Genomic DNA, 13962 nt, shown 5'->3' with positions numbered 1-13962 from the left:
GCTAAGGACTTGTTTCTGCAAGGTGCTGAGCACTCTGGGTCCAATCCAGTGAAGTGGTTAAGCATGCTTAAACTTAAGGAATATGAGCCGTCCCACTGAATTCAATGAGATTATTCATACCCTTTATTTAAAACAGTGGTTTTCAAACTGCAGGTCGCGACCCAGTACTGTGTCATGGAATGTAAAGCACTGGGTCGTGGTGGCTCTGGTCAGCACTGCCGACCAGGCCGTAAAAAGTCCCATTGGTGGTGCTGTCCAGCTAAGGCAGACTAGTCTCTACCTGTTCTGACATCATGCTGTGCCCCAGAAGTGGGCAGCAGCAGGTCTGGCTCCTAGGCAGGGTGTCCAAAGGGCTCCGCGTGCTGCCCCCGTCCCAGGCACCAGCTCCGCACTCCCATTGTCCAGAAACTGGCCAATGAGAGCTGGGGGGGGGCAGTACCTGTGGGCAAGAGCCACACGGAGCTGCTTGCGTGCCCCTGCTTAGGAGCTTGACCTGCTGCTGGCCGGGGTGCAGTGTGGTCCACGGTAACATGACAGGCAGGAAGCCTGCCTTAGCACCCACACTGTGCCGCTGACTGGGAGCTGCCTGAGGGAAGCTTGCGCACCAATCCCCTGCCCTAGCCCTGAGTCCCTCCAAACCCAGAGCCCCTTCCAAACCCAAACCCCTCATCCCCAGCCTCACCCCGCAGCCCTCACCCCAACCCTCTGCCCCAGTCCTGAGCCCTTCCCACACCCCAAACCCCTCATCTCCAGCTCTGTTGGGTCGCAGGCATCAACAATTTTCTTCAACTGGGTCCCCAGAAAAAAAAGCTTGAAAAACACTGATTTAAAACATGAGCTCCCTCTTCACTACTGCAATCATAGAATCATAGAATATCAGGGTTGGAAGGGACCTCAGGAGGTCATCTAGTCCAACCCCCTGCTCAAAAGCAGGACCAATCCCCAACTAAATCATCCCAGCCAGGGCTTTGTCAAGCCTGACCTTAAAAACTTCTAAGGAAGGAGATCCCACCACCTCCCTAGGTAACGCATTCCAGTGTTTCACCACCCTCCGAGTGAAAAAGTTTTTTCCTAATATCCAACCTAAACCTCCCCCACTGCAACTTGAGACCATTACTCCTTGTTCTTTCATCAGCTACCACTGAGAACAGTCTAGATCCATCCTCTTTGGAACCCCCTTTCAGGTAGTTGAAAGCAGCTATCAAATCCCCCCTCATTCTTCTCTTCCGCAGACTAAACAATCCCTGTTCCCTCAGCCTTTCCTCATAAGTCATGTGTTCCAGACCCCTAATCATTTTTGTTGCCCTCCGCTGGACGTTTTCCAATTTTTCCACATCCTTCTTGTAGTGTGGGGCCCAAAACTGGACACACTACTCCAGATGAGACCTCACCAATGTCGAATAGAGGGGAACGATCACATCCCTCGATCTGCTGGCAATGCCCCTATGTATACATCCCAAAAATGCCATTGGCCTTCTTGGCAACAATGCACACTGTTGACTCATATCCAGCTGCTCGTCCACTGTAACCCCTAGGTCCTTTTCTGCAGAACTGCTGCTGAGCCATTCGGTCCCTAGTCTGTAGCGGCGCATGGGATTCTTCCATCCTAAGCGCAGAACTCTGCACTTGTCCTTGTTGAACCTCATCAGATTTCTTTTGGCCCAATCCTCTAATTTGTCTAGGGCCCTCTGTATCCTATCCCTGCCCTCCAGCGTATCTACCTCTCCTCCCAGTTTAGTGTCATCTGCAAACTTGCTGAGGGTGCAATCCACACCATCCTCCAGATCATTTATGAAGATTATTGAACAAAACCGGCCCGAGAACCAACCCTTGGGGCACTCCACCTGATACCGGCTGCCAACGAGACATGGAGCCATTGATCACTACCCGTTGAGCCCAACAATCTAGGCAGCTTTCTATCCACCTTATAGTTCATTCATCCAGCCCATAATTCTTTAACTTGCTGACAAGTATACTGTGGGAGACCGTGTCAAAAGCTTTGCTAAAGTCAAGGAACAACACGTCCACTGCTTTCCCCTCATCCACAGAGCCAGTTATCTCATCATAGAAGGCAATTAGATTAGTCAGGCATGACTCAGGACCCTCTTAGAACAGCAAGGACTGTAAACAGTTTTTAAATTGAAAGTTGGGTTTGCAGCACTAGTGTACACTATACATTCCCTGTGTCCTGGAACCAACCCCCTGGTCCCACTGATGAGGGGTTCAGGCATGACTACCCCAGGATTCCCACTGGCAAGAAGATGGGTAAAGGGAGTTAGACAGCTTGAAAGTAGAACAGATCCTTGAGATATTAAAAAGATGTGCTGGTAATGTAGTACTGTTTTTGACATACCTGAAATTATTGTAAACTGGTCTTTGGTTTCTCATGGCCACTGCTGTGGAAATCAGACACCTTAAGGCTTAACTGCTGTTAGGCAGACAGCTAACAATTTCAAAGAAATACTGAAATTTTAATTCTGTATATTTCTCCAGGAAACAGACCATAGTACCTAGGTGGAAATCTCTCAAAGCATGACTTAAGGCAAAGCTACACCACACACTAACTCTATCCCCCAAATGGCTGAACAGTAAAGTATAATGAATCAGATTTGCCTGATGGAAAGTTTGCAGAAACTAAGTTGTTACATCAGTGTATGCAAACAGTGCCTTGGGACTCAAGCTAAATTAGAGGCTCTAGGGTCTGAGAGCATAGAAAATCCAGAGCAAAAAAACAAACAAAAATATTAGAATTATAGTCTTTATAGTAGAACCACAATGTGGAAAATACAGAAGTAAGTTTAGTGAAATTATAATAGTCTTAAAATAAAATTGTAATTTTTTACCATAACAAAACTGTAGTTTTTTCTTATGATATAATATTACTGTAGTAAGAATGGTAATGAGATAAATGTATATTAATGAAGTTTAGTTTCTGAAGTACATGCTTGCTATATTCAACTATAGGTCTTCTAATATTACAATATAGTTTTTATAGATTATACAGCAACTGTGAATTTACTAGAGTGTAGAGACTCTGCTATTCCAGCTTCTTTACTGAACTCTGTTGTATAAACGGCTTTTGATCTTCTTCAGCCATTGCTACAAATCACACGAATGGGGTGCCAGCCTCATCCACTATATTCTTCCTTTTCATTTATTTGAGTTTTCCTTTGTTGAAGTGGTGAAGGCCCATCCATTTTTTAGGACAGAAGGATCAGGGCAGTAGTCCCTGCTCACCAAGTGTCTAATTTATAAATTAATTGTGTCTTTCATCTACAGCCCATGGATTTTACAATACTGTATGAAAATTCAGTTACAATAGTAAATGTTTGTTATTATATCTATGCATACACAAACACTTTATATTAGAAACCTGCTCCATTAGGAGAGAGAATGCAATTAGGTAGTCAGAAGCCTAGTAAACTCCTACCAAATATAACCAAATCCAGACAGCTAAGTTTCCATTCTTAGCAAGCCAGAGTTTTCCACTCCATATAAAATTGAAAAAATTCCACAGCTGTTCAAGTCTTTTGTGAAAAGTGGCATACTTTATTATGAGAGCTGTCCTAGTAATTGATAGTCTCCAATACATTCAATGAACTTTACAGCTCAATTCTATTGATGAATCATGTGAAGAAATTGCAACTTTCTTGCATATATTAGTCAAGCAAAGTTGTTCACTGGATAATTTCTACAGCCCTTTTACACAAGCAGTTTCCGGAAAGTATTCAAAATTCAAGCCATTCTGATCTGACATGTAAGCTGTATGGAACAATGGTGTTTATGGATTTGGGAAGTGTAACTTTTCAGATCAGGATTCTGGTGAAAACACCCATGAATATTTAACTTTCCTTTCAAGTCTAGAACTCTGTACTTGAAAGTGTGATAGTGGTGCAAAGAGAGAGTTTTCATACATTTTAACAAATGTGATCCAAGTTTAAATTTTGTTGCTGCCATAAACATCTATTCACAGTGAAACTGGTGAAAGTCTTGCATTAGGCAAAACTATTACTTTTTCATAGGTGGAAATCTACCGTTTCATAGCTCAGTCTGATTTGTGAGGTAAAATGACAGTTTTCAACTGGCAGAAATGAGGCTTCACTTTTTCATCTGCTCACAATGATTTTTGGCTAGTTTAGTTTTCATATAGCTATCCCTGGGCAAATTCCTCCTGTTTTGCTTACATTTGCTGTATATATAGAAAGAAGACATGAAGGTACATCCACAAAGCAGCTAGACAGTATCCCTGCCTAGTGCTCCCTTGAACAATAGTTTGAAGGAGAGGCAAACACTTCAATGCCCAACTGGTATCCTCCACTAGTTTAAGAGTATGGACAGTCCCCTCAGCTTTCTCCATGTACAGCTGGAAGCTAGTGCTCATTGACTTTTTCCAAGCAGCAGTTCCATTCTAATTGTTCTGCTCTAGACATGAACCCTGAGATATACAGCATGTATTGGCTCTACTCTTCTTTGACATGTTCTGGAGAAAGTAAAGTACAAGCTTTTGTCTCTGAGCTGACATTGCCTGCCTTTAACTTAACAGTGCCCCAGTCTCTTTCAGGGATATTTTGAGGTTGCTTGAGTGTCTGGCAACCTATGCAAATGAGCTTAGCTCTCATGACTTCAGCGGAGCTATGCTGAAAACAGAACCATGAGATAGATCCTCAGCTGCTGAATGCCTCAGTCATGAATGAGGAAAAATGGAGTTCCCCCTTCATATGTCAAAAAAATCAAATCCTCCTGGCTTATTTTGATGTCTAGTGGTCATTGCCCTGTTCTTCTACTATAATCAGCATTTCTTCTTCACTGTGACCATCTCACCCCAATTATGGTCCTGAGTAATTCCATCAAACAGTTTAGATCCTATTTTAACCTATTGTTCCTGCTCTCACGAGCACCTCATGTTGGTTAGGTGTGAACCGCTACACTCTCTCTCTTTCTGCTCCCGGTGCCCCGTCAGTGTTAACCTTGTCAGGTGTGTCTATATTGACTCAGCCCTCCAGCTAAGTCACACATTGTCTAAAATATATGAACAAAAACCCTTCCAGGGTAAAAGGTCCAATGTCAAGGTTCCTCCCCCACTCTGAACTCTAGGGTACAGATGTGGGGACCTGCATGAAAAACCTCCTAAGCTTATCTTTACCAGCTTAGGTCAAAACTTCCCCAAGGTACAAAATATTCCACCCGTTGTCCTTGGACTGGCCGCTACCACCACCAAACTAATACTGGTTACTGGGGAAGAGCTGTTTGGACGCGTCCTTCCCCCCAAAATACTTCCCAAAACCTTGCACCCCACTTCCTGGACAAGGTTTGGTAAAAAGCCTCACCAATTTGCCTAGGTGACTACAGACCCAGACCCTTGGATCTTAAGAACAATGAACAATCCTCCCAACACTTGCACCCCCCCCCCTTTCCTGGGAAATGTTGGATAAAAAGCCTCACCAATTTGCATAGGTGACCACAGACCTGAACCCTTGGATCTGAGAACAATGAAAAAGCATTCAGTTTTTTACAAGAAGACTTTTAATAAAAAATAGAAGTAAATAGAAATAAAGAAATCCCCCCTGTAGAATCAGGATGGTAGATATCTTACAGGGTAATTAGATTCAAAAACATAGAGAACCCCTCTAGGCAAAACCTTAAGTTACAAAAAAGATACACAGACAGAAATAGTTATTCTATTCAGCACAATTCTTTTCTCAGCCATTTAAAGAAATCATAATCTAACACATACCTAGCTAGATTACTTACTAAAAGTTCTAAGACTCCATTCCTGGTCTATCCCCGGCAAAGACCCAGCATACAGACAGACACAGACCCTTTGTTTCTCTCCCTCCTCCCAGCTTTTGAAAATATCTTGTCTCCTCATTGGTCATTTTGGTCAGGTGCCAGCGAGGTTACCTTTAGCTTCTTAACCCTTTACAGGTGAGAGGAGCTTTCCCCTGGCCAGGAGGGATTTCAAAGGGGTTTACCCTTCCCTTTATATTTATGACAGGGCCTGACCCTGTGCCCTTGTTAAAGTCTTTATCCCCTGTCTCTGGACTCAGTCCTCACCCCCTTCTGTGCTAGCTCTAAGACCTCGTCTGCCTGCATATAGAGCAGTGTCCCAGGGCTTTTGCCCTGGACATACTTCACCTTTTACAGTTCTTATTGCCCAGCTCTCCAGATAGGTCAATCCTTCAAATCCAGTCCCCTTTGCAGGATTACCAAATCCAACAAATGGTGGGTCCTCTGCAGGCTCTTCAGTCCCGCCTTTGAGCCCTTTAAATTCTAGCCCCTTTCTTGAGTTTCTAAACAAAACTTGCCCCCTTCTCGGGGCTTTGGCCACTCTGTCAGTGGGGGGACCTGGACCTACTCCAGGTCTCAATGCAGGGACTCTACAAATAGCAAAAACACATGCTGCTTTCTTTAATATTTTCTGTTGCTGCATTCCCTGGGCTGCTTCCTGTTCTGTCCCAACACCTTTATCCATTACTTTAGGATTATGGTCCTTGGGTTCTCTGTTCCCTGCTTCAGAAGGCTCTTCTGTATCTTTACCTGGGGAGTTTCATAGCCATCCAGTCCTTCCTCACGCTTCTGGTCTCAGCCAGCAGCTGACCTTCTCTTCCCCTGCTGCTTCTTTTATCTGAGCCTGCAGTGCTCTGATGGGCAAAGAAGCAGCCAGTCTAGGCAGGCTTGGAGGACCCACTTCACTGCTCCTTTTCTGGGGCAAGTTATGGTAGGACCACAAGGCCTCCAGCAGGAAGCCTCAAATGGCCTAGTACACCCTGTCACAATTCTGGTCAAAGTTGTAAGAACATCTCACTTTTACATTTCTGGGACACAGCTAATCAGATACTATTTACAAACAACAAGACATCAAATTCATTTTATTTTAATTAATCATCTAGAGTAACTTTTCATTCTTATGAAAGTTTGCAAATGTGTCCTACATACACATTTCAGTTATGACTGAGACATATTCAATATGCACTTTTACTGGGAAAAAAAAGTTAAATTTCTAAGGGCATGTCTACATTTGCCATTTAAAGTGCAAAAAGTCCCTTTTTTGCACAAAAACCATGGGAGCGTCTACACTTGCTAATTACTTTTTTCAGTGAAACTCAGATGTTTCAGCGCAAAAAGAAAACCATCTCCATGAGAGGCATACAGCTCTTACCGGTGATGCTTTTGTGATGATGTGCAAGTGAAGACATGTTCTTCCTGTTTACACAGCTTTGAGCCTCCGGAGGATATCCCATAGTGCCTCGGTGACCACAAGACCATCGTCAAAGTGGAGAGAGCTGCACTGTGGGAAAGCTGCCCTAGATCGCTGCTTTCATCGGAGATGGAAATGCTGCTAATGTAAACGCTCTCTGATGCCTGAGGAACTGAATACACAAACCAGCACTTTACTTTCAATGGTTCCCTATCACTGGTGAAACTTACAGCACAAAAACTCTGCAAGCGTAGACATCCCCTAAAAAGTGAGAATTAGGGTATCGGCTGAATGGTAGTATATCTACAGAGGACATCATCTGACTTACTTTCTTATGTTGGAAAAAAAAAACCAACAAGATCATTTTGATCCTTCAGCTACTCAATAATTATTATATTAATTGCAGGAGACTTAATTGTGTTAAGATTGATTGATGCACTTATATTATAAAAATGAAGTTAATTTGAACTTAACCATAAATCTTTCTACCAATAATGCTGAATGTAATGATAAAATGTGGAAAATGAAAGGTGCATATTTTTAGCTCTGGAATCCCAGAAGGCTTACATATGTCAAATCAGATACAGTATTTGCATACAAATACCACCACCCTTTATTTGAAATACATTGAAGAATGATAAATTCAGATAAACCATTGCTTTCTTCAGTAAAGTTTACTTTTCAAACACATGGATCTACTGTAAAGAAGTGTTGGGGTTGTTACTGTTAACTCTGCTTATTGTGAGTGCAAAATGCTAGTTTATATAAAAAATGGAAACAAAATAGTTTCTCGAAAGATGTGCTAATGTTCCACAACAGAAAAATAAAATGAACAGTATACATAAAAATATTCTTCAAAAGTCTACGTATATTGAACACACATTCGCAGTCATACACATTGCTGTAATGAATGACAAATGGCACATATTCTTTAAGAGGTTGTATTGATTTTTGAAACAGTTGAAGTTAGATAGTTTCATTAAGAATGCATACTTCTTAATTGCAACTTACTCCAACAGTTTTAACGATAGTAAATCAATCAACATATATGAACAATTATAGAGACTCAAAGACAGAAGATTCATTCTTAATACTTCCCTCCATTAACTAGATCATAGGAAAACTATATGGCTATGGAATTGTTAAAATGCATATTTTACAATTATTATTTTTTTACAATATAGTATCAGCTAATTTGAAATAGATAGCACAATATCTGTAATACTCCTGTACAACTTCAAACACAAAAAAATAAATCCAAAACATTCTAAACAATTTTAGCATTTATAAATTGCAGGACTAAAGTGACAATAAGGCACGTAGTGTTTCAGGCATGGTAAGCGCTGTCCTGGACACACAGAAAGACAGACAAAATGCAAAGAATGTGCTTTAGTTAAGGCCATAACTTCATTAACTCATGTGGGAACTCATACAGTTCAGGTCATGATTCCATGCACTATAAGGTGGGTAGAAAGTTGGCTAGATTGTCGGGCTCAATGGGTAGTGATCAATGGCTCCATGTCTAGTTGGCAGCCGGTGTCAAGTGGAGTGCCCCAGGGGTCGGTCCTGGGGCCGGTTTGTTCAATATCTTCATAAATGATCTGGAGGATGGTGTGGATTGCACTCTCAGCAAATTTGCGGATGATACTAAACTGGGAGGAGTGGTAGATACGCTGGAGGGCAGGGATAGGATACAGAGGGACCTGGACAAATTTGAGGATTGGGCCAAAAGAAATCTGATGAGGTTCAATAAGGATAAGTGCAGGGTCCTGCACTTAGGACGGAAGAACCCAATGCACAGCTACAGACTAGGGACCGAATGGCTCAGCAGCAGTTCTGCGGAAAAGGACCTAGGGGTGACAGCGGACGAGAAGCTGGATATGAGTCAGCAGTGTGCCCTTGTTGCCAAGAAGGCCAATGGCATTTTGGGATGTATAAGTAGGGGCATAGCGAGCGGATCGAGGGACGTGATCGTCCCCCTCTATTCGACATTGGTGAGGCCTCATCTGGAGTACTGTGTCCAGTTTTGGGCCCCACACTACAAGAAGGATGTGGATAAATTGGAAAGAGTCCAGCGAAGGGCAACAAAAATGATTAGGGGTCTGGAACACATGACTTATGAGGAGAGGCTGAGGGAACTGGGATTGTTTAGTCTGCAGAAGAGAAGAATGAGGGGGGATCTGATAGCTGCTTTCAACTACCCGAGAGATGGTTCTAGACTATTCTCAGTGGTAGAAGGGGACAGGACAAGGAGTAATGATCTCAAGTTGCAGTGGGGGAGGTTTAGGTTGGATATTAGGAAAAACTTTTTCACTAGGAGGGTGGTGAAACACTGGAATGCGTTGCCTAGGGAGGTGGTGGAATCTCCTTCCTTAGAAGTTTTTAAGGTCAGGCTTGACAAAGCCCTGGCTGGGATGATTTAATTGGGGATTGGTCCTGCTTTTGAGCAGGGGGTTGGACTAGATGACCTCCTGAGGTCCCTTCCAACCCTGATATTCTATGATTCTATGAGTCCTTCCTTAATTATTTCTGTCTGATGGAGGGCTACTGTCATCACCCTACCCCTCAACACTTGGTCCCAGCCCATTGATGGAACCCCAATGACCTCACCTCATATGAGGATCAAGGGACTGGGGAAAAGAAGGTTGCCTCCTCACTGTACCAGACATTAGGAGCCTGCTGCATTGTGACATTTTGAACTTAGCCTCCTGACCCATCCTGAGGAGGGGAAAAATTTCCTTCCTCGTTCCAAAAAGGTGGCCTCAGTAATGGCCACAGCAGACCAAAAACAACCCTAGTCCCTATACCACTCCCATGGTGGGAATGGGCCTTTGCATTTATTACTGGCATGAAAAAACAACAAATATTTCTCTATCCCCTGGACAGAGCCTTGATAAAAATTATTTCATTTCAGTTCTTCACAAATCTAAATTCAACCGGAATTAAAGTGTTCCCTCTAGCTCATGGTTACATGATATTTTTTGGGGGAAAATAATTAGTTTTACATCTGAATTAGAAATTTGTGGTTTAAACATCTATGTACATTAGCCATTGTTAAAGTTACAAGAGCTACCTGTACCAGTCACAGAATGGGGTTAAAAAAAAAAAAAAACCCAAACACCTTTTATATGGGCTATTACTCAACTAAATGAGTTATAATGTTTTATGCTCTCCTCTGAAATACCTGGCTTTACCACTGTTAGGGACTTGTCTATACCTCAGGGACTACAATAGCAGCAATGAAATGGTTTTTTCCCATTGCTGTAGGAACTCCACTTCCTCCAGCGGTGGTAGCATTTTTCTGTGGGCCTATTTACATCTACACCCAGGTTTAGGTTAGCATAGGTACAGTGCTCAGGCATGTGAATTTTTCATACCCATGAGCAACATATCTATGTCAGTCTAAATTTTTTGTGTGGACCAGGCCTTAGGAAAATAATCGTGGATAAGATGTGCTTTTGATCTCTTTTGACATGGCAAGTCTTATTTACTGACTAGAATTGTGAAAATAGATGTTTTAAAGTGATATTTAATGAAAAATATTTGTAGTTTTGTTCTAGACCATTTTAATACCCTTTACTTTACCCACCAGTCACCACCCAAAAAAGTGTGCAACACAACAGGAAATTTTGTTTCAGAAAAAATAAAAACCCATCTACACTTTCACTTAAAAAATGAGACCTTTGTCAAACTCACACCATGCAATTCCATAGGCTCCATTATTAAATTGATCAAAATTCCTAAACTGAATCACAATATGAAAGAAGTGTATTTCTGAAGTTTTTGAATACTTCATCCAAGTTTATTTCCAATCACCTTTAGTCAGATGACTTGCACTTTGCAGTGAGCATCATCCTAGGAGGGGGTGAGGAGATGTAAAAAGGAGAATGGTAGTTGCAGCTGCTCAGCAACTTCCATGTTAGACCTACTATTAGAAGCATTTTCAAATTTTCTATGGTAGCACTAGAGTTATCTGCTGAATAAAAAGCAGATGAAACAGAAGTAAGGGAAGGCAAAACAGAAAACTGTTTTTAATGGTTCCCTTTCCCATTATGTCATTTTATGGTACCCTAACTAAATGTGCTGATCAAGTAACAATGGTACATAAACAACAGTGAACAGCTCGCATACAAGCGTTGTGCAAAATATTTGCATGATCACGTTCAAAATGTATCTAACTAGAACATTTCAAATCAAATATTTCTGTGTGCACTAGCACTTGGAGTTTGCCACTTAATACAGTGTTATATAATGCACAGCTATGTATTTATCTTTTTAGTATGAACTTCAGTCTACTTAGTCTATGTAAGTGATTTACAGACTGTGAAGGTTTTTGAACTCCTGTCATTCTTTAAAAAAGAGTTACCATACTTTTAAATGTTTGGTGGTGGTCAGTGCGTGTGTGCACACATGCGCACATTAATTGCAAATTTCTTTCTGTACATTATGTGAAACTGAATACAGTAGGCATGGCCTAGTGGGAAATATACATATTTATAGGAACTGGATATCAATGTTTGAAAACTACAATATACAGTTTTAAGCTGAAAAAAATGTGCATGCACAGCTGAGCCTGAAACGATGGGAAAGTCCTTTGAATACTTGATGTGAAAAATACTGTAATACAGTGACTGTTTAAGAATGGAAAGAATTTTTGAAGTACCTGCTGACACTAGAAAGCTGACCCACTGCTTTATTAACCAGTAAGCAGAGTAAGAAGCTGTACTGTCATTTGAAAAATGGTATAATCTAATAAAATGGATAAATGGAAGAAATGAAGAAAACAATTTTAAAGACTGTATATGCTGCACTTTGGGAGCTGCATCATGATATTATAATTTCTTTTTTCTAAATCTATAAATTATAGAAATGTCAGAAGATCATAATCAGTTGATAGGTATATCCATCTATTGGTAGCCTAGCAAATCTTAGGAGAAGTTCTTGCAATATCATAACATATTGTCCACCCAATTTCAATGAAGATCATGATGTGTTAGCATCTAACCAATATGGTTTCTGCAAAGGAAAATCAAGTCTTAGTCTTACTAATTTTTAAACATATCAATTAAGAAGTAGATAAAGGCAAACCAGTTGACATAATTATAGACTTTTAAAAGGACTTTGACAAGGTACTTTTCAAGAAGCTACTAAAGAAACTAAGTCATGGGGTGAAAGGCAAACAGTTGCCTTGGATCCAAAACGAGGTCAAATGGCAAGAAACAGACAGTAGGAAGAAAAGGTCAATTTTCATCATAGAAAAAGGTGAACAGCTAGGTGCCTCAATGGTACAAATTAGTTCTGATGTTCTTTACCATATTTACTAGTTATCTGGAAGGTGGTAGTTGTGGTGGGGGTGAACACTGAGGTAGCAAAATTTGCAGATTGTAACTTTATTTACATTTGTCAAATCTAGAGATAACAGAGGAACTTCAGCGATCTAACAAGGCTAGGTGAATTGGCAACATGATAGCAAATTAAATTTAATGTTGACAAATACAAAATAATACACAATAGAGGGAAAAAAATAAAGTACTCATACACCTTACAGGGTTCTAAATTCACTGTATCAACCCAAGAAAAAGACATGGACATCATTGTAGACAGCTGAAGGAAAACCTCTTCTCAATATGCAGATGCAGGCAAAAAAGCAAACAGGATGTTAGAATGCTTCAGGACTGGGATGGAAAATGAGAAAAATATTATAATGCCATTATATAAACCAATCGTCTGGTCTCATCTTGAATATTCTGTGCAGTGCTGAGAACCCCATCTCAAAAACAATATTGCAGATTGAAAGGGGGCCCAGAGAATAGCAATTAAAGTGATTAGGGGCATGAGAAACTCTCATATGTAGAGAATGAAAAGACTGGGATTATTGTCCAAGAAAAACAAGCCTCTACACTCAGCTAGATGGCATTTCTTTGTTTGTCTATCTGTATGTAACACTAGCAGGGTGGCTTGCCCCTTCATGGATAGAGGTTGGGGGCCTGAGATGTCTTCACTAAAGGGGTAAGTCAACCTAAGTTATGCTACGCCAGTTACATGAATAATGTAGCTGGAGTCGACGTACCTTTAGGTCGACTTACCCCGGTGTCTTCACTGTGCTGCATCAATGGGAGATGCTCTCCAGTCGACTTCCATTACTTTTTTCGGGGACCTGCAGTATCAGGGTTGACTGAAGAGCACTCTGCTGTCTATTTAGTGGGTCTTCACTAGACCGGCTAAATTTATTGCAGCAACGTCAATCTCCCATAGTGAAGACCAGCCCTATGTAGACACACCTGAGTAAAAAGAACAGCAGGAAGCTTCAGAGAGGGAGAAGCTCAGGGAGAGAGAGACTACAGGGTCTACTGGCCATGAGTATACTCCAGGAGGGAATCCTGAGTTTTCAGGGGAAAAAAGGATTCTAGACTGGGAAGGCCTGGGAGACCCCAGTGAGAAGACTGGGAGCAAGGGCTTGAGAATTTTTATGTTAATATCTCTGGTGAACTTAGGAAGAATGTGTTTGTGGAGTGCTTAAAGGGCCCCGAGCACAGAGACAGAGCACTGCAGAGCCTCCCCAGCCACGAGGCGGCGCTTGAGAGGCGCCTGCCAGAAGACAAACATGTTAACTTTTGAATGCTGCATCTGATCAATTCTGAGTTTTCAGGGAATACTCTAAGCCAGGGGTGCTGGAACAATTTTTATACTGGGGTGTTGAAAGTAGAAATCATGTATTTGTTTGTTATAACTACTTCAGGCTAGTTCCAGCATCCTGCTCTAAG

The sequence above is a fragment of the Caretta caretta genome, chromosome 9 (assembly GCF_965140235.1).
Source record: "Caretta caretta isolate rCarCar2 chromosome 9, rCarCar1.hap1, whole genome shotgun sequence".
Classification (NCBI taxonomy): domain Eukaryota; kingdom Metazoa; phylum Chordata; order Testudines; family Cheloniidae; genus Caretta; species Caretta caretta.
Note: the sequence above shows the minus strand (reverse complement) of the source record.